The sequence below is a fragment of the Schistocerca americana genome, chromosome X (genome assembly GCF_021461395.2).
Source record: "Schistocerca americana isolate TAMUIC-IGC-003095 chromosome X, iqSchAmer2.1, whole genome shotgun sequence".
NCBI classification, from domain to species: domain Eukaryota; kingdom Metazoa; phylum Arthropoda; class Insecta; order Orthoptera; family Acrididae; genus Schistocerca; species Schistocerca americana.
In genome coordinates, this window is record NC_060130.1 from 864232753 (window position 1) to 864255442 (window position 22690).

At 41.6% G+C, this 22690-nt stretch overlaps 1 protein-coding gene across 4 annotated transcripts in view; it reads left to right on the forward strand.

Annotated features, from left to right (window-relative positions):
- Positions 1–1012: 1012 nt before the first annotated feature.
- The window catches only part of LOC124554933 (nuclear pore complex protein Nup98-Nup96-like), a 236048-nt gene continuing 214370 nt past the window's right edge, over positions 1013–22690 (forward strand). For 3 of the 4 annotated variants that reach the window (XM_047128629.1, XM_047128631.1, XM_047128632.1), the window contains exon 1: positions 1013–1163. The gene's annotated coding sequence lies outside the window, so the exon portion shown is untranslated. Of the gene's footprint in view, positions 1164–10934; positions 11127–22690 lie in introns of all 4 variants that reach the window. The other variant, XM_047128630.1, reaches the window with a different exon arrangement.

The window sequence follows — 22690 nt, forward strand, 5'->3', positions numbered from 1 at the left end:
GTGATACAGAAGGGGAATTTCATGCATTATTTACAAGGAGCTCGAGGAATCAGAACTTTATAAATATTTTAGAAACTCAGAGCACCAGGTTTTTCATTTGTTACGTTAAATAGCAACCAAAATTACTAAAAGGAACACATTGCTACGAGCTGCCATCACACTCTGTGAAAAATTGACTTGTTTAAGGTTTAGTTGTCAGTCTTCTGCAAATTTTTGTGCAATAGTTATATCGCACTCAGTACCTTTCCCTTGAATATTTGTAAGTTTTCTTTACACCTTGTATTTAGCTTTTAATAATTCAAGTGCCGTGTTTGTACTGAGTCAGCTAGTGGAACGACGTAAATATTGATCGCTGGTGCTTGCGAAGCTATTTCACACGCAATCCAGAGAGCTGATTAGCAATAAATAGTTAGATTAGATTAGAGTAGATTAATACTTGTTCCATAGATCATGAATACGACACTTTGTAATGATGTGGAACGTGTCAGGTTAATAAAAGATGTCTGTAAAAGATATTACATTACACAAATTATTGCATGACACTAATGTTTAAGTTGTTGTTTTTTTTATTTAAACAAACAAGTCTAATACAATAGTTGATGCACATTTCGCAAGAGAAGCATCTTGTTACTGTAGCAGTTGCTGAAGGTTTCAGTCCCTCTCTTTATGAAAGATTCCAAATGACTAACAACGTACAAATAACTTCCACTTACTAATCAATCTGATTCTGCTCACAGTACTTTTATCACTTCAAGTTGTAGCCATATTGCAATCCATTGCACTGGAAAATATTGAATACGATATCGCCATGTTTATAAATACACTCAATAACTGTAGCAGAGGGCAAGTAAATTAATGCCATTGTGTCATAAGGTCAGACTGCTGTCTCACTGCTTCAATTAATCTTTCGCCATTTATTATAAATTTATAAAGCTTAACAAAATAAATAACGAACAACAAAGACAGAATAACAATAACTGGCATGTTGACGAAGGAGGGAGTAAGACAAAGTGTTACTCTTGTGCTAGTGTGTAATGCATGGAGGCCCAGCTGATCGTAGCAGTGATCTCTGGACACTAACATTGAAGGCTGTATATTTCGAAAGTGTTTGTAACCGGTCGTTTCAAAAATCTGAACTTGTGAATGACAGCTTCTAAGCGAAGGTAAGAATCCCCGTGCTTTTAAAACTGTTTTGCACGTTTTTTGTTAGGTTATGTGATTCATATTCCACTTGTGCGACAGTAGCCAGCAGGTGCGCGGGAAGAACTTGTGGATACTACGTAGTTAACCGGTGTAAACAAGTCAACTGCTTGTTCATATTTACGATTAAATACCTTTTAGTTACGCAGAATTATTCTTAGTATTGTAATTATGAGTGTGCAGTTGTAAGTACACGGATGCAATCTATATGCTGTTGAGAAGACAAATACTTGTTGGGGTGCGACGGTTATATTTACGTTAGTGGATGCATCGTGTGAGGTAGAAGATATTTTCTTCGTGTTACTGTAGCATTGAAATATTAATACATCTACTTGCATTTTTGACGCAGTTTCTGCATTTCACGTCACAAAAGTGTTTCTACTTTTAACCCAGAGAGAGCTGAAAAATATCTTTAAGTCACTGTCTGGAACTCATGACTTCAGCAACATTGGCTTTACAAGCAGTTGCTGATTTTGGTAATAAAAAAACATACAAAATTGATGTAGTTTTACATACTGACGTTCATTGTCATTGTGCAATCATTGTCTGTGGCAGCACCTCAAATAAAAAGTATCTATTGTACGGAATCGTGCTGGAAGAATAATTTCTGGTGCCCACCTTCGAATTTCACGTTGACGACTGTTAAAACGAAATTGGGCATACGAAGTTACGTAGACGGTTAACATTCCTTAATTTTTATAGAGAAACTGTATTTTATTTGTAAATCTGGCACTTCTATCGCGGGTTGTGGCGGAAATAATCCCGGTATATGAAAAAAGTAAATAATCAAATAAAATGGAATGAATTGTCTCTAAGTGTCGTGATATTTCGTGTAATCTGAAGAGGAGTACTTAATAACATGTTACAGTGAAGATTTCATTTATAAAAAAAAAAAACATCGTTTAGTTGTAGAAATCGTGCGCATCTTGGCTGATTTTCTCTGTTGGGAAACCGTTGTTGGGTGGGGGGAAATAGTCCATTTGAAGATAGTGTACGTGTAGCAACGCAATGGAAATAAGTATGATATAAATGTAACGATGTGGTTGAGCGAAATGCGCAAGGTTCAGTGACAGCATCACGAACTTAACTTGACCCATGAATTGCTGATAATGGATTTTGTGCCCTTTCCGATTAGCATTTGTTAGTTGTGGTAGTTCTCAGCTTTTGCCGTAATTCAATGTTACCTTCGTTGACGGCACACCAGTAGTCAGTCGGTATTTTCGAATTCGTATATGCGTTTGTGTTGCTACTGAATTGGTACATGATAAAATTCCAGTTGTCAGGTGTCTACTTAGTGTAGCAAACGAGTCTTCCCACGAAAATTACTAGGAAAGTCAATTATTCTTTACGTTAATTTGCATAAATTGGTACTTCCACAAGTTAAGTCAGCTGTCGAAATGGCACTGGTAACAGTTGAAATGTCTAGTATACAAACATGCTTCATGCAAGGACATGAGGCATCAGTGAGGATAAACTTGAAATAAACTATTTGCTTGGGTGTCTAATAAGAATTAACAAAAAAAAGTATACACAGTTATAATGTAAAATACAATTATAAATGTTCGACTAAACTGGCAACTTCATATGATACTCTTATGCAGCTCAACTTGTGTGCAGTTGCTATCAATTTTGACTGGACATTGAATCTGAACTCCGTTTGTTTTTTCTATGAAGCCCCGTGATGTTTATGGATTTGTTGTTTTCAGTCCTGAGACTGGTTTGATGCAGCTCTCCATGCTACTGTATCCTGTGCAAGCTGCTTCATCTCTCAGTACGTACTGCAGTCTACATCCTTCTGAATCTGCTTAGTGTACTCATCTCATGGTCTCCCTCTATGATTTTTACCCTCCACGCTGCCCTCCAATACTATATTGGTGATGCCTTGATGCCTCAGAACATGTCCTACCAACCGATCCTTTCTTCTAGTCAAGTTATGCCACAAACTCTTCTCCCCAATCCTATTCAATACCTCCTCATTAGTTATATGATCTATCCATCTAATCTTCAGCATTCGTCTGTAGCACCACATATTGAAAGCTTCTATTCTCTTCTTGTCCAAACTATTTATTGTCCATGTTTTACTTCCATACATGGCTACACTCCATACAAATTCTCTCAAAAACGACTTCCTGGCACTTAAATCTCAATGTTAACAAATTTTTCTTCTTCAGAAACGCTTTCCTTGCCATTGCCAGTCTACATTTTATATTCTCTCTACTTTGACCATCATCAGTTATTTTGCTCCCCAAATAGCAAAACGCCTTCACTACTTTGTGTCTCATTTCCTAATCTAATTCCCTCAGCATCACCCGACTTAATTGGACTACATTCCATTATCCTCGTTTTGCTTTTGTTGATGTTCATCTTATATCCTCCTTTCAAGACAGTGTCCATTCCGTTCAACTGCTCTTCCAAGTCCTTTGCTCTGTCTGACAGAACTAGTGTCATCGGCTAACCTTGAAGTTTTTATTTCTTCTCCATGGATTTTAATACCTACTATGAATTTTTCTTTTGCTTCCTTTATTGCTAGCTCGGTATACAGATCGAATAACATCGGGGATAGACTACAACCGTGTCTCACTCCCTTCCCAAGTACTGCCCACTTTCATGTCCCGTGACTCTTATAATTGCCATCTGGTTTCTGTACAAATTGTAAATAGCCTTTCGCTCCCTGTATTTTACCCCTGCCACCTTCAGAATATGAAAGAGAGTATTCCAGTCAACATTGTCAAAAGCTTTCTCTAAGTCTACAAATGCTAGAAATGTAGGTTTGCCTTTTCTTAATCTAGCTTCTAAGATAAGTCGTAGGGTCAGTATTGCCTCACATGTTCCAATATTTCTACGGAATCCAAACTGATCTTTCCCGAGGTCCACTTCTACCAGTTTTTCGATTCGTCTGTAAAGAATTTGCGTTACTATTTTGCAGCCATGACTTATTAAACTGATGGTTCAGTAATTTTCACACCTGTCAACACCTGATTTCTTTGGGATTGGAATTATTATATTCTTCTTGAAGTCTGAGGGTATTTTGCCTGTCTCATAGATTTTGCTCAGCAGATGGTAGAGTTTTGTCAGGACAGGCTCTCCCAAGGCTGTCAGTAGCTCTAATGGAATGCTGTCTACTCCCGGGGCCATGTTTCGACTTGGGTCTTGTATCATTCCCCCAACATGCAGGACAGATTGGATATTAAAGTGCCAGGTTTTGTGATACAGTGACCTGTGATGGTGTACAGCCAAATCAGAAATTCGAATGTGGTACATAACATATTTTGAAAGTATTAGCCACTTCTGAGCACACATGGTGTGAACACTTAATGCATTGAACTACAAATTGCTGCTTAGGTCTAATACATTCACTTTCACAGTTTGGTGAAAGAATTAGGAACAAAAAGGTCAGGAATGTCATATTGTATGGGAATTTTTAAAATGTGTAAGTTTTTAAAACTGCAACTTATGATAACGGACTGTTAACTTCTGAGGCTGTTGATGGATATCCCAACTTTGTACAGAGAATCTTCTAGTAAAATAGTTTATATCCAGCACAGCATTTATCCTGTAGTCGAGTCAATTACATAACACGTCGTTCGCACTTTACAGCTGAAAGCTGGCAACAGCACTTGTGGCAAGGGATCATCTTGTGCCAGTGTAACTATAGTTACCAAATGGGGTGTACACAAGCTGAAGTCTTAAGTCAAAGCAGTTACTCATTGTATGGACTTAATGGTTCAAAGAACATTCCTTGAAGTTTGTGTTTGCTTAAAACAGATTTATCACCTGTTGTGGACCTGGACAACTACAGATGGAGCCAACATTATTCAACAAATTTTGAAGCAGCACAAGTATCAAGATACAGTTTCATGTCCCACAAAATTATTATTTTATAATATTACTATTTGACAAAAGTTTTGTGAAGATGACCATCCTTTAACTGTTGTGTGGATGTTCAGGAAGCCAATGAAGATGGATTATTTGAGACCTACCATCTGCAAAACACAACTTTTTATTTTGTGCATTCATACATGTTGCGGCCACACTAGTGTGTGTTTATTGTTAGACCTCATTGTCAACATTTATTATATTTTACTTCCTGTATTCAGATTTTAAGTCCAGACTGTGCAGTTTTTGTTGCTTGCTTTCTTTATTGACTGCCACCCATGTATGATCCCTGCACAAGGGTGTTTGGTGTGTTTCAACACAAACTTGGGTATGGGATGTATGTGAAATGTGCTTTTGGCTGGCTGGTTTTTATGCTATACCTGCAGGATGTTGGTGTGCATATCTTCCCAGCACTGGGCAGCATATGACGTTCATTAAACGTTAGGTGCTAACATTTGTTTCTGTGCGATCAAGTACAATCTGGAAGACGTGCACAAAAAATGTTAAAATATCCTAATAGATGGATTGGTGGAGAAATTAATTTTATTGGCCTCCACATAAACTGATTAATGTTCTTTGGACATTTTGATGAGGTATACTTAAAAATATTTTTGTCTTTGGTAGTGTAAGACTAGTGTAAGAACTTCATTACGTAGTATTGTAACATTCAGGTGCAGGCACCCTGTACTCCTACAATGGAGATGAAAGAGTAAGGTGAAAATTTCTTGATCTGGCCCAGAGATGGAATTTATATGAAAGAAATTATTGTTGTTGAACAATAACATAAACCATAACTTGAGTGGCAGAGTAGTTGTTGAATATTTTCTTATGGTACTGTGTGGTTAATTCTGATGGAGGATAAAGGGGTACCCCTATACTGAACAATTTTTTGGGAAGTTAGCAACACTACTGCTGTGAATTGCTTACTATATTAACCTGTGTACTTCATGAAGCACAGCTGCTTCCAGGTTTTGGCTTACTATTAGAGGACTCTCATTTCAGACTTCAGTAAAAGGTTTATAGGAGATTTGTTCCTTAGTTTTAACTTGTTAACAAATTTGCAGTTGAATTATCAAGTCACGTTTCTGCTCGACTATACAAAGATAAGATGTCCAAAAATAGCAGTTACGGAAGAAAAAATGCACAGTATATTGGAAGATGTGTGATAAAAGGTATGTGAATAGCTGACATCATAGGCATGTCATAAGAAATTTTAGTATGTCATATGGCAAAAATTACTAGGGAAGTATTGTGCAAGATAGTTGTCATACTTGATTTCTTACCTAATCAGATTTGAATGGATTTGAGCTATATTTTTACAATTTTAAATAGAATTTAACTGATTTTGTCTATTTGTTACTGTGCATGAGACTTAGATCCAGCATTCAATACCAGAAATAAGATGCCAAGAAATTGTTTGAAAGGTGATAGTCTCACCTCAAAGGGAGGTGGATTTCTTCTGCTGGAAAGGCTGTAATAAGTGTTTCCTTGGTTGCAGAATGGATTGTACTTAACAACCCTACAAAAGACAGGACAATAATTTGTGAATACAATGCAATCCTCCCATTCTTTAACTACTATGTTTCTCCAGAAGTTCCTGACTACAGAAGTTTCATCAAGGCTTAGTGCCTAAACGAGATGCTGTGGGGTGTGAAGTAAAACATTGTGTACACGCAGGTGTGTGTGTGTGTGTGTGTGTGTGTGTTCTTAACAATTAAATTACATTGTTGTAATTCAGTCACCAGTAAGTGGTGAAACTGTGTAACAATGCAAACAATGCAATTTTTCTTTAAAACAATTGGGTGAGCTAATTTTCTTCTTTGGATTGTTGGCATAAAACAATTGTGAAATAAACGTTTCATCTTAAAGTAATGCAAGGAATGAAATTTTCTAGTTTCCAAGTTAAAAGGATGTTCAGTAACTCTATACACAGCCAGTGGTCATAGTATTTAAACCACATATTAGAAGTGGAGTAGGTAGTGTTAATTTACATTGATTCGAATGCTTGCTTGTTCTTCCACTTTCTGATAATGAAGAAAGGAAGATTAATTTCTAATCCATTCTGGTACACCAAAGAAACAATGGAGGAAAATACTTGCAGACATTGTGATTTGACTTGAACTTCATTGCTATTAGTTACTGTAGTGTTAAACCAGAAATGCTTCTGTAGAAAAATAATATTCAGTCACCTGCAGTGTCCAGAATGTTGACTGGAAAAATCAGTGGCATTTTGTAGAGATTATTTCATATAAGAGCATTTAATTTCTTGCAGATTGAGTATTACACATTCCTGTATCCTCTAGGTGCAGAAAGTGCTTTATATGCCAGTAATGAAACCATAACCTTTACAAACTTCACAGTATGAAGTAACGTGTTAGGTATCGTGCAGCTAATGGCCTTCCTAACACACTGTAAAACTAATATTGCAAAGATTAGCAAATGTTACTTTGGATATGTTCACATTTACATCAAGAGTAATTATTGCAGTGATTATGTTGGCAGTAATGGTTAGAAAAATTAAAGGAATTTAAAGTTCTGATGGACATGAAGGGAAAGAGCAGCTTTAAAATTTAAGACTTGATGCTGTAGATATTGTGTACAAACCCCATCATTTTTAGGTATTGTAATCATTACACAATAAATGGCAAAATGAATGTTTAGGATGATTTGTGCCACACAGTAAGATTAGGGGAGTGGATTGATACATTTGTAGGACTGAGTTCATTGTGCTAAAACAATCTTTATTAAGTTCCTGAATTTCAAATTGTGCAAGCAATTCAACTTCGGGTGTTCAGAATCTGAGAAGAAATTTGACTGTCCATTGTCTTCAGAGTGAATGCTGTACCAGACATCAGAACTTGACCAGCCCAGTGTTGATAATCAGCAATGGTGCGAATGTCAGAATTCCTGAAGATGAAAGACAAACTGAAGGCACAAATGATTTTGTACTAGGACAGATCTGAGTAACTAATTTTAACTATTAAATGTTCTCACATCCTCACTTCAACACAACTGGCTGACAATTTTATATTTCAAACACACTATAAAACATGCAGTTGACCAACAATTTGGTGGGGGGGGGGGGGGGGAGAGAGAGAGAGAGAGAGATAGTGTGTGTGTGTGTGTGTGTGTGTGTGTGTGTGTGTGTGTGTGTGTACTGCTAACAAAGGCCTTAATGGCCAAAAGCTAGTATTGTGTGAATCTTTTTTGTTGTGCCTATCGCGACTCAGCGTCTCTGCTATATGGTGAGTAGCAACTTTCCTTCTCTGGTAGTGTTACATTCCATCCTGGATTTTCCATTGTTTGACCAACAATTTAAGTATTTCATAAAAAAAATCCATTCACTGATCACAATTACGCTATTCAAGAAAATAAAATTGTGGCATCAATCCGTATTAAATGTCTCAACAGACAGTGCAATTAGTTATTATAGCACAGTTTGTAATTAATATCCGCATGATCATTGTATGCATTCTCACACAAACACAACCATCTAGTGATACTGGTTAACACACTGGTTAGTCACCCCAAGTTAAAATCCAGAACCAACATCCATAACAAAGTTGCAGATATTACCCCATGTCCAGTTAGCACAAATTGCTACTATGAATTAGTAAAAAACACTAGCAGCCACTCACTAAGCTACACCTAAGCTGATTCTTTACCCATTGTGCTCATTCAGTGTTCATCAACTTCAGTTATGATAGCATTACAATTAAGGCAGTAGCCATTTGTCATATGATACTGCTTACATGTATTGGACAATAACCCTCTTAACCTATCATGGCACTAGGCATAGCTAATACAAGTTCTCAGGGATATAGCCCCTCTATAACCACACATTTCAGTCTGGTCAGTACTTAGAATATAATCAGAGCAGCTCTAGCTGAAGGATTTTGTAGTTAACAGCACAAGAAACTGTGACCAAAGCAGTGAACAGGGCTAATGAACACAAATTGCTCCTTACAGTCTGTCAGATCGGTTGATAAGTTCGTAGCATTTTTCACAAGTGTAATAAACACAACAGATATTAATATGACTTCAGTCGTCAACAATACATTATCCCTCAGAATTTACAACAGTGTGCAAACACTGAGTAACTTTACGATTCTGCAGTTGTAAAAATCGCATATTAGTACGGCAAAGCACTTGTCAAGCCATGTTTGGAGCACATTTTCATCCGGAAAGTTAGTTGCTTGAAGATTGTTTCATAGGTGAAAATATGTGGACACAAGATTAGGTGAATAAGGTGGGTGTGGAATGACTTTGCAACCGAACTCCTGTCCGATGTTTTTTGTCAGTCTAGCAGAATGCGGGCAGGTGTTATCCTTGCATCACTTCACAAAATCTTCCCAGTCATTCTTGGAGTACATCTGCAGGAAGTATCGGTTGTTGACAGTAAATGTCAGCAGTGGTAGCTACACCGTGGGGAAGCAGTTTGTAGTACACCACACCATTGCAGTTCCACCAGATGCGTAACATCTTTTGTGGTTGCACACAGGTCTTTGTATGAGAAGTTGCTGCTTTGTTTGGGCTCAACCATTCCTTTCTTTTCCTTATGTTAGCATAAAGACACCATTTTTCATCACTGGTAGTGACAAAAGAATAGGAATGGTTGGTGCTGTTTGTGAACCAGTTGAGGATGAACAAGTAGAGATGCACGTATGTCCCCCCTCTGATTTTTGTGATTTTGGCTTAGAACATGAGGCACCCATACATCCAAATTTTGAACCTTCCCCATTGCATGCAAATGTCGCCCGATGGTGGAGTGATCACAGTTCATTACATATGATTGTTAAGTACACTGAAGTGGATTGTTGTGGATTAGTGCATTTAAATGATCTTCATCGAACCCCGAAGCTTTTCCTGAACATTGAGTCACCCGTGTCAAAATGATCCTCCATAAATGAGGAAACCAGTTTCTTTCCATGCTGTGTCTAATGACATTATACCCATACACAGCATAAATTTTGTGGCTGCCTCTGCTGCTGTCACACCTCTGAACGTGGAGGAATATGTCTGAAACATTAAAGTTTCTCCACTTGGCACTCCATTTTGTAGTGTCCACAGGGCCACACACTATCCCCAAATGACAATATGGAAACTCAGACAGAAACTGCGAACAGCATAAAAAATGACAATTGGTAATTGAACCGATAGCAGCAGGAATACCTACATGCAAAACAAAAATGCTACGAATTTGCGCGCTAATATATCTCCAATACTTAAGATGCCAGAAATTCCAATATGCAGATGACGTTGCAACTTCATTGAAGACCTTTGAGAGTGCGAACACCACCTTACAAACAGCCACACTAAACTCTCTGAATATTTTCAGACATTGTGTGTTAGGTCTAATGTTTCTAAAACAGAAATGTCTTTTCCACCTATAAATAAATAATCATCTAAAAATCAGAAAAGATGCACAGTTTAGTGCTCTTGGTATAGTCAAGCAAAACCATATGCCAAAATACCTTGGTGTCACAGAACACTGACGTATCATAAACACCTTGCCATTGTAGCTAAGAAGGTACAAACGAGAGTGAACCTGGTAAGGAAGCTGGCATGTAGCACATGGGGAGGGAATAAGTCAGATCTCTGTGGAGCATCCCTTGCGGTGGTATATTCTGCAGCAGTTTGGCTGTGCAGTGCTCATGTGAAGAAAGTTGATGTACATTTGAATGCAGCTATGAGAACCGTTAGTGGCACAGTCAGATCTACATCTACATGCTAGGTGCCAATACTATCATACATCTGTCCAGCTCGTATTTGTCAAAAGGTGGCACTCCAAAACTTTGCCAACAAGTTCCGATGAATGAATCAATTACTCTACATGAAGATTTACTCTATTTGCCTAGGAAGCACCTCAGGTCCAGAAGACCAGCATAGGGAGGAGTCCACATGCTCTCCACTGGGTTCAAGCATGATGCTGAGTGGAAACGTCCCTGGCAAGCCACTGAAACCCAGAACCATGAATTTAACTCAACTGTTAAATTTCAAGGCTTCCATCATCCTAGAGAGTTGGGAGTGCAGATAACGGACTGAAAAAGGTATGTGCAAATACAATGTGCACCATTGGGGCTTTAGCACTGACATTACATGTGACTGTGGTGACATTCAGTGAGCCACATTGAGTGTCCTAACAGATGTTTCCATGGTGGCATCGAGTCTACATGAACCGTCCAACAACACACCCAACTAGACTGTGTGTTGAGATACACGTGTGTAGCCTGGGAAGTTTAATTATTATATTGTGTAAATAGTTGAACATCTGTTTACTACTACTTTTTGTGTTACTACCACTACTGATAATAATATGCCAAAACACATAATGACAGTACTTAAGCTAGACACTGAACCACAGTACCAACAAAAAAGTGCAATCAAAACACTGCTAACAAAATTTAAAAACTTCATAAAATACAGCCAGCTAAAACTCATTGTTCAATTGGACATGGCTTTCATAAACAGCATGTCCCCAGACAATCCAGACGGGAATACAGGTGTCTGTTTAAACACCATTCATGCAGCCAGTGTTAATTATGACAACTTAGTTTCCTCAAGAATTAATTCAGTTGATTGTTTGTAGATAATAGTAGACAGTATATCTATGATAAACCTCTTCATCAAAGAGTGAGTTTCCAATTTTTAAAAATCCGAACTACTAAACTTGTAAGCGGAGTATATTATGTTGAGATCACTGATTTACTTCAAACTTTGTACCCCTTAAGTATGTTATTAAACAACATTCAAGTAGTAATGTGTACTACAGTGGCAATTCTGAGAAAATCGCAAAAGATCTACGCGTCTATTATGGAACTGATGTCTGTGAGTAGGTGCCGGACGTTTGGTTTATGGTGGTCAAGTGATTAGTGTTCGCTTTGCAAGACGGTCGTGGACGAAACGACAGTTCAAGTCGTGTCAACACTGTCATTTTAATCTATACTTTCTTTTTTCATCACTGGTCACATTGACATTTGAGAGGTAATGTAGTGAAAAAACCCACGCGTATTTTCGTGAGATTGTACTGAATTTCATACGTTATTTGACTGTTTACTATTTTTAATTAAATTTTCAAGGACGAGGGACAAGCTTGGAAAGCGCAAGTCAAACCTCGATAAACAATCATGCGAATGACATTATTAATACACTAACGATGTCAGACCACAAGAACAGTGTACAGTTCATATTCCGAAGCGCGAACGCTAATCATTTGACCACCATGAATTCCAGCGTCTAGCGCCTACTCACAGGTACCTCAGATAATAGACGCGTAAAAATTCTCACATTTTTCTCTAAGTACACCCTATTACTTGCATGTTACGTTCTTTGTACACCTCCTAAAGGTGTAAAAAGTTTGAATTAAAATGTGCGATCCCAACGTTGTCGCCTCCCCTTGTTAGTCATGGAAATGGTTATTCATGAACATGCATAAAATTTCCCTCACTAATGATTTTTTCCTTTGTTCCCTCCTCCTCCCCCCCCCCTCCCCCCTCAAGTAAATTCTTGATTTTTCATGCCAGCTTATTCTACAAATTATTGCACAAATACGACGTAAAAAATCACGACCTTTCACCTTACACTTTGGAAGAGCAGCATTCATTACTCTGCGAAAGCCTCGACAAAATTAAAAGATCGGTTCTAGAGGGCAATCATTTCAGCAGTTCACAATGCATTTTTTGAGACTTTAGGTGTGAGGAATCCCAATAATCGTTTACTTGCAGACTTTGTTGCAGTGAGTTGTTTCTTTAGCATCTTTGACCGAGTAAAAGAAACCTACAGCGACGAACAATAGAAATAGTAAAATAACCCAAGAAATTAAATATGTAAAAGTAATACAAAAATAAGATACCAGAATAAGTAGAGCACATCAATAATTGCAAGCGTGCCCAGCTAAAACAATTGTAAAACAAACGTTTCTGAACCAATTTGTAAATCACACTGCAGTTTTACAGTATTGTGTTAAGTTATAAGCACGGAATTTAATAAATGCACTACGTGGAAATCGCACAAAAGGGTAAAAACTGAATTTGTTGCTGTTTAGACCATCAGCCCAGAGCTGGGGTTTGACTGCAGGCAGTTATGGGAAGTACTCCTGAACATGTTTTCTGAAAATTATCTTGAGCAGCTAACTCGGCACCTACGCGCAATGGAAATATCTCAGACCTAGCAGCTACGAATGGGCCGGACCTTACCGACTATGTCAGCTTAGAAACTGGAATTAGCGATCATGTCATTATAGCAACTACGATTACGAAAGTTCATAAATCAGTAAAGAAGGCTAGGCGGGAGTTACTGCTAGATAGAGCAGATAAGCAGTTATTAACATCTCATTTAGACAGTGAACTGGCATTACTTAGTTCCAGTAAGAGGGGTGTATGGGAATTATTGGCAAAGTTGAAGCAGATTGTATATCCTGGTCTCGAGAGTTATGTGCCTAGTAAGTTGGTAAAGGATGTAAAAGGCCCCCATGGTTTAATAACGAAATTCGGGGGATGCTGAGAAAGCAGAGGTTGTTGCTCTCTCGGTTCGAAGCGGAACGCATGTATGACAAGCGAAGGTTAGCAGAGATTCGTGCGTCTGTGAAAAGATCTATGTGCGAAACCTAAAACTACCACAGTCACACCTTAGAAAAATATCTGGCGGAGAACCCGAGAAAATTCTGGTTGTATTTAAAATCGCTAATCGTGTCTTACGCTTGCATTCAGTCCCTTATTGACCAGTCTGGTGTGGCAGTTGAAGATTGCAAAACGAAACCCGAAGTTTTAAATTTCACTTTCAAGGAATCGTTCACACAGGAGAATCGTACGAACATACCGTCATTTGACCAGCAGACTGACTTTCGTATGGACGATGTAGTAATAAGCATACCTGGCGTAGAGAAACAACTGAAAGAATTGAAAGCAGATACATCACCCAGTCCAGATGGAATCCCAGATCGATTTTACAAAGCCTGTAAGGCACTAGACCCTTACCTAGCTTGGGTTTATCGTGACTCTCTCTCCCAGCACGAAGTCCCAAGCGACAAGAAAAAAGCGCAGGTAACACCAGTGTATAAGAAGGGTAAAATAACGGACCCGCAAAATTACAGACCAATATCCCTGACTTCTGTTTGCTGCAGAAGGCTTGAAAATATTCTCAGTTCGAATATAATAAACTTTCTTCAGACTAAGAAGCTTATGTCCACGAGTCAGTATGGAATTAGAAAGCATCGCTCGTGCAAAACTCAGGCTGCCCTTTTCTCACGATATACTGCGAACTATGGATGAAGGGTAACAGGCAGTCCATATTTATAGATTTCTGGAAAAGCACTTGAGATGTTGCCTCACTGCAGGCTGTTAAAGAAGGTACGAACATATGGAATAAGTTCACAGATATGTGGGTGGCTCCGAAGACTTCTTAAATAATAGAACTCATTATGTTGTCCTCGATCGCTAGCTTGCCTTTGTAGCATTGTTCCCTTACGTGTTGCGTGTCTATCCTCTTCTTCCCCTCCTATGAGGAATATGTCTGGGATGTTTTTGGAAATGCGTTCTGCATTTTCAGTAGCCAATATTAGAACAGATTGTCCATTATTTCTTTTTCCCGTTTCCTTTAAGTTTCCCTTCTCCTATCTTTCTTCCGCTTCGGAATTTGAGACACTCTATCTCTCCCTCCCTCCATCCCTCCCTCCCCCCTCCCCCCCCTCCCCCCCCCCCCTCCTCTGAAGACTAACCCACACGTGTGACGCGTGACAGGTCACTGGCTAACGCGTAATTCCCACCAGCCCTGGGTCGACGGGTAGGTTTTGCACGTACCCCCGGTATAGGCCAGGCCCAGGGAGGGGTAATTGCCTGAGCTGCTACCTTCCAAAATTGCCGATTGGTCCGTCTGTCAAGTGTTTGGGAGGTGTGAACAATCACATAAGGCAGGCGCACCCCTCACTGAAGGGGTGAGGGGGGGGGGGCAGTTGGAAGGAGCGCGCCATCGGAAACGCGGGCAATCATGGGAGATTTTCTCGCAATCAGCCAATCTTTCTCGTCAGTCAACGTCCACAAAATGTAAAGGGACAGAGTCTAATGATATAAAGACCCTCCCAGATGCACCAGGGTTCCACATGATTTCGCGTACTGATGATAAGTTATTTGCTATGGTGAATCTGTTTATTATTTAAAAGCTGTCGATGCAATTGCTGGTCTTGTGAAACCCTGCTTTCATTTACACATTGACACTTTGCTTTTGGATACTACTTCAGATTCTCAAACACAACAACTGCTTGCAGCTTCGCTCCTCCGTGGCTACCCATCGAATTCTTCCTGTGGTGTTTTTAAATACTAGGCTGTTCGATGGTCTGACTGAGGCAGAAATACAAACGTACCTATCTGATGAGGGTGTCGCTGTAGTCTGTTGGGTGATTAGATGCATCCTCAGTGCCTACACAAATTGTTCTTCTCACTTTTGATAGACTGGTGCTTCCATCAAACATCAAAGCAGGCTATGAAGTTATCACAGTCCAACCATACATTCCAAACCCAATGTGCTGTCACCAGTATCATTGTTACAACCACACTTGAGTGTCCTGTCGACCCCTAGCCAACCGCTATATTAATTGCAATGACGACGATGCCACCTCCTCCCGAGATTGTCCCATGTATCTCGATGAGCGGATCGTCCAGATCTGGGTGAAGGAAAAAGTGTATTACCCGGTTACTCGCAAGTTGTTGGCTAGTTGGAAACCTTGTGTTTTACCATCCGGCACTTAAAAGTGCTGTTCATGCTACATCTCGCTTTCGAAGACAAGGCCATGCATACATCTGACCTCAAATTCAACACAGCGATTGTAAAATCACCTAGTGTCACGGTAGCTTCCCCGTCTCCACCTCCAGCTTGCAACAAGCCACCAGACGTTCGCCTCATGATGCGAAGTCATCTGCTACACAACCGGCAGGCCGGAAAGAAGAGAAGGAATACTTCTACAAAGATTATTTGCGTCCCTCCTGCCAACAAATACCTGTGTCTTCCTCTGCCAACCGGAAAAGCTCCAAGAAATCAATCAAACGGTATTCTCCTTTGCCATTCGGATATCCTCTTTGATGGTGTCGCCACATGATATCCTCTACCGGCCGACCTCCGTGTCGACGGTGTGCACTGCCAACCATTTTTCCGCCCTGGACTCCACAGACTGACAGATGGAGAATGCCAACACCTCTGTAGATATCATGGATCTGGATCTTCCAGCCTCTACACTCAGTAGGCTGATATTCTGCAGCTGCCGAGGTGACACCCCTTTATTTTTCCCCCTCCTCCCCTTCCTTCGTCATGGGTCTCCATCAATGGAATGAAGAGGACTTACAGCTACTCTTGGAATCGCAGCGCCTGCTTGTTTGCTGCCTCCAAGAAACAAAATTGCGTCCTTACGACGGCTTAAAGTTGTTGCAGTCAGCATTTTCCTTCCTCACTTGACCTTTCTCCTTTGTACTGTTTACATCTTTCGGTCTCACCAGGGCATACTTTCTCCAGGTTATTGAGTAACTCCCTCACCCCCTTCTGCTACTCAGTGATTTTAATGTGCATCATCCCCTTTGCGGTTCTCCCAGAAGGTGAAAGGTGCCCTCTTGGCTGAACTTCTCGATCAACTTAACCTCCTCTGCCATAACACGGGAGCACCACATTCCTTTCAGACTCCACGCACACCTTTTCCCATTTGGATCTCTTCTGCACTGCCCAGCTTGCCCATCGTCTTTCTGGTCTGTTCTGACACATACTCGAACGACTTTTTCCCGTGTGCTATCCGTTTTCTGAATCCTACCCCACCTATATTGCACACCTAAATGGCAGCCTTCTAAGGCCGACTGGAGGCTTCACTCCTCCCTGGCGACCTTCGACAAACATTTCCCCAGTTGTGATGACCAGGTAGAATATCTTAAAATCGTTATCCTTACCGCTGCAGAACGTTCCATTCCTGGCTCTTTGTCTTTATCTCGCAGTGTCTCGGTCCGTTGGTGGACTGAAGCGTACCGCGACACAATTCACTCGCGGAGACGTGCTCTCCACATTTTTAACAGTCATCCTGCAATGGCAAACTGCATTCACTAAACAGTTGCGTGTGCAGTGTCGTCGCGTTCTGCAGGATAAATAAACAGTTCCACTCCCTCTTCCATCATGTGGGCCAACCTCCGACGGCTTTCTGGGACCAAGGTTCATTTCCCAATTTCCAGCCTGATAGTAGCAGGCGATGTCATAGTGGACCTTATTGCTGTCTCAAACACCTTGGTCCGCTATTTTGCAGGGATTTCGAGCGCCACCCACTATCACTCCGCCTTCATCTATCGGAAACAAGTGGAGGTGGCTCAGGCGATACCCTTCTCTTCTCGGAATCATTATTGCTACAGCGCCGCCTTTACTATGAGGGGGCTAGGTCTTACTCTCATTACATCCCGATCCTCCGCGTAAGGGCCGGACGACATTCACATTCAGATGTTGCAGAAGCTGTCTCTTGCGAACAAGCACTTTCTGCTTAATACGCACAACCGCATCTGGGCAGAGGGCACGTTTGCCACTCACTGGCTTGAAGCATCTGTCATAGCCATACCCAAGCCCAGTAAGGACAAACACCTTCCCTCTAGTTACCTCACCGTGTTTGCAAGGTGATGGAACGTATGATTGATGCCCGGCAGGTAAGGTGACTAGAATCTAGCAATTTACTAACCTCTGCGCAATGTGGATTTCCAGCGCGCCGTTTTGCAGTTGACCATCTCGTCACTTTGTCAACCAATGTCATAAATGGTTTTCTGTGAAAATACCAGACTGAGGCCGTATTTTTCGATTTGGAGAAAGCCTGTGACACCTAGTGGAGGACTGTTGTCCTCCGTACATTCTACACGTGGGGCTTTGGTTGCTGCATGCACCCTTTCCCTCAGGAATTTTTAAGACCGAGTGTTTAGGGTACGTGTGGGTTCTGCCTTGTCAGATACCTTTATCCAGGAAAACTGTGTGCCTCAGCGCCGTCCTCTTCGCCATCGCCATTAACCCTACAATGGCCTGTTACCTGCGGGGCATCTCCAGTTCCCTTTTTGTTGACGATTTTGTAGTTATCCACGGCCTTGTCTCCTTGTGCGGCGTCTTCAGCGAGGTCTCGATCGTTGTTATTCATGGGGCGTCAACAATGACTTTCGCTTTTCTACTGACAAACCCGTTTGTGTGAATGTCTGGCGGCGTAATTGGTTTCTTCCACTGTTCTAACATCTTCGGTCTATTGCTTTTCCGTTCGTTGAAACTACGAAATCGCTGGGCTCTTACTCGATAGGAAACTTTCTTGGTCGTACCACTTGTCTTACCTGGCTGCCTGCTGTATGCGGTCCCTCAGTGTCTTCAATACTACTTCCTTGGGTGGAGATCAAACCACCCTCCTGTGTTTGGATTTGTCCCATGCCGTTCGAAACTAGACTATGGGTGCTTTGTTTGTTTGTTCGCACGTCCGTCCGTCTCACGCCGTCTCAATACTATCCACGATTGTGGCATCCGTTAGGCCACTGCCGCCTTATACACTAGCCCGGTTGAGAATCTGTATGCAGAAGCTGCCGAACTACCGCTGTGACTATCTCCTCAGCTGATACACATGCTGCTCGTCTGCCGTGCCTGGGCACTCCTCCTATGCCTCCTTCTTTGATGACTCCTTTGATTGCAAATGTGGGGCGCATTCCTCTTCTGTTATCTCCTGGAGTTAGCTTTCGACTCTTGCTCCAGTAGTTCAACTTTACACTACTTGCGACTTTCTCGATTGGTGTGAATCCTTCACCACCTTGGCTTCGTGCAGCGGCCTGTGTTCATCTTAGCCTTCATTCGCTTCCTAAGGACACTACTCCAGCCTCGCTCTATCCCCGGAAGTTTCGGACAGAACTTCACGATAATGCTTTTGTGTACACTGATCGCTCTCGAACTGACCATGGTGTCGTGTGTGCTTTCGTCATTGGCACCGACATTTTTTGATGTCTGCTCCCAGAACACTGCTCAGTATTCACAGCAGAGCTCTTCGTCCTGTATCAGGCCATGCAGTACATCCAGCGACACAGACTTTTCAGTTGCATCATCTGCTCAGACTCTGTGTGCTCCTCATAGCCTCTGTATGCTGTACACCATCCATCCATCGGTGCAATGGGTTCAGGGAAGCTCTCACTTTCTTACTGTTGATGGAGTCAGTGTGGTGTTTATGTGGATTGCGGGTCACGTCGATTTGACGTGAAACGAGGCCGCTGACGCTACTGCCAAGGCTTCAGCCTTCGTACCTCGGCCTGCTAGTTCTTCCATTTCACCCGATGGTCTCGGTGGTGTCGTCTGTCAGCAGTTGGTGTCAATTCAGCTTCACCACTGGTCCTCCCGTTATGGGAACAATCTCCAGGGAATTAAGCCTCTCCCAGCGGCTTGGACGACCTCCTCTTGGCCCACTCTTCGTGAGGGAATCATTTTAGCGAAACTGCATATTCACCTTTTTAGCCATCGCCGTTTAAGTGGTTCTCCCCATCAGTTAGTGTTCATTGCCCTCAACCTTTAATGGTTCGCCATTTCCTGACAATGGCGTTTTTTAACCACGTTAGTTCTCATGTAGATTTGCCATCTGAGTTACCAGCCGTTTTAGCGAACGACGCGCGGGCTGTCGAACGCGTTTTACTTTTTATCCGTCGTAGCTATTTGGCGAAAGACATTTAATCTTTAGTTCAGGACTTGCATTTCTCTATGGCATATTTTGTGGACCTTTCTCCAGGTCCTTGTTTTTAGCTGTCCTTCCTTCCATCGATTGGGTTTAACGTGTAGTCATTCTTAGCCTTTTTTTTTTATTTCGTGTTCTAAAGTTCTGACATGGGCGCGTATGACACTTCTTGTTTTTGCGCCCTAACAAAGAAACGTGAGTACCATTACTCTTCTATAGATAAACGGAAGATAAAATTCGAAGAAACGTTTTTCTATAGATTGTTTTAACTTTTTAAAGTGCTCACCTAAGATTGGAGGAGGGGCAGGGATGTAAAACCAGTTTAAATTTCGTGTAGTGCCGCCAACATACAAATATTACAGTGGTGTATACAGGGTGTTACAAAAAGGTACGGCCAAACTTTCAGGAAACATTCCTCACACACAAATAAAGAAAAGATGTTATGTGGACATGTGTCCGGAAACGCTTAATTTCCATGTTAGAGCTCATTTTAGTTTCGTCGGTATGTACTGTTCTTCCTCGATTCACCGCCAGTTGGCCCAATTGAAGGAAGGTAATGTTGACCTCGGTGCTTGTGTTGACATGCGACTCATTGCTCTACAGTACTAGCATCAAGCACATCAGTACGTAGCATCAACAGGTTAGTGTTCATCACGAACGTGGTTTTGCAGTCAGTGCAATGTTTACAAATGCGGAGTTGTCAGATGCTCATTTGATGTATGGATTAGCACGGGCAATAGCCGTGGCGCGGTACGTTTGTATCGAGACAGATTTCCAGTACGAAGGTGTCCAGACAGGAAGACGTTCGAAGCAACTGATGGGCGTCTTAGGGAACACGGAACATTCCAGCCTATGATTCGCGGCTGGGGAAGACCTAGAACGACGAGGACACCTGCAATGGACGAGGCAATTCTTCGTGGAGTTGACGATAATCCTAATGTCAGCGTCTGAGAAGTTGCTGCTGTACAAGGTAACGTTGACCACGTCACTGTATGGAGAGTGCTGCAGGAGAACCAGTTGTTTCTGTACCATGTACAGCGTGTGCAGGCACTATCAGCAGCTGATTGGCCTCCACGGGTACACTTCTGCGAATGGTTCATCCAACAATGTGTCAATCCTCATTTCAGTGCAAATGTTCTCTTTACGGATGAGACTTCATTCCAACGTGATCAAATTGTAAATTTTCACAATCAACATGTGTGGGCTGACGAGAATCCGCACGTTATTGTACAATCACGTCATCAACACAGATTTCCTGTGAACGTTTGGGCAGGCATTGTTGGTGATGTCTTGATTGGGCCCCATGTTCTTCCACCTACGCTCAATGGAGCACGTTATCATGATTTCATAAGGGATACGCTACCTGTGTTGCTAGAACATGTGCCTTTACAAGTACGACTCAACGTGTGGTTCATGCACGATGGAGCTCCTGCACGTTTCAGTCGAAGTGTTCGTACGCTTCTCAACAACAGATTCGGTGAACGATGGATTGGTAGAGGCGGACTAATTCCATGGCCTCCACGCTCTCGTGATTTCAACCCTCTTGACTTCATTTATGCGGGCGTTTGAAAGCTCTTGTCTACGCAACCCCGGTACCAAATGTAGAGACTCTTTGTGCTCGTATTGTGGACGGCTGTGATACAATACGCCATTCTCCAGGGCTGCATCAGCGCATCAGGGATTCCATGCGACGGAGGGTGGATGCATGTATCCTCGCTAACGGAGGACATTTTGAACATTTCCTGTAACAAAGTGTTTGAAGTCACGCTGGTACGTTCTGTTAGTGTGTGTTTCCATTCCATGATTAATGTGATTTGAAGAGAAGCAATAAAATGAGCTCTAACATGGAAAGTAAGCGTTTCCGGACGCATGTCCACATAACATATTTTCTTTCTTTGTGTGTGTGGAATGTTTCCTGAAGGTTTGGCCGTACCTTTTTGTAACACCTTGTATATTCTGTGCCACGGACTGTTAAAAGCTTATATCGTTAACCCTAGATTACAAAGCCCATATTCATAGATTACAGAAACACAAATCCTCATATAATTTACGACTTCCTATTTATTGTTTTCATGAAAACACACTACAGCAAATTGAATATATATCGAATATGGCACACATTCAAAACAAAACATATTTTCTTGCACTTTTACAGGAGTTTGTGCCAGATTTGGTAGACGTTCTTCGCAGTAAGCACGAAGACATTCTCTGCAACATGTGACTGTCAGTTCTTCCTTTTTAGAAGGGCAGATGTGACAAAGTTCTTGCCAGTCGTTGGTTATTCTTGCTTTGTTATAGTGAGTGTTGCGTCCTCACCACTGTAGTCGCTTGTACCAAGGGAGTAAGGGAGATGATGTTAAGAGTAGCCGGTTACCTTTTTCTATAACACAGATGCACACAAGAATGAACAAGGTTCTTTATTTACAAGAACAGGAAGCTACTTATCTTGAATAGAGTCCATGTGTTGTGGTACAAGTTCAGTAATAATAGTCCTCTTGCAGACAATATCGGTATCTTGCTATTACTACTAATCTGGTCGCTATGTACTCTCGTATCCTGAGATGTGAACTGACAGACGCCAACTTGAACGCGATTTAGTGACTGAGCCCCTTCGGTCAGCGGCGGCGGCCTAAATACCTGCTATGAAGAGGGCGTTGGCAGCGTATTGCTTGCTAGTCTCTCTGGCCTCTCGTGATACGTGCGCTTGATCGAACGCTTACTGTCGATCTTCACGCTACAACCTTGCCGACGTGTGTGCTGCTGACAGCGTACGCCAGCCAATTCCTCCCCTCCGAAATGACACACCGTTGTCGTGTAGCGAAGATGCGAACGACTACGGTAGAGAAGGCAGGACGCTGGATGTAGAGATGAGCCGGGATCCGTGACCGTGGAGGACAGCGTACTCCTTATGGTACCCTGCCATCTGGC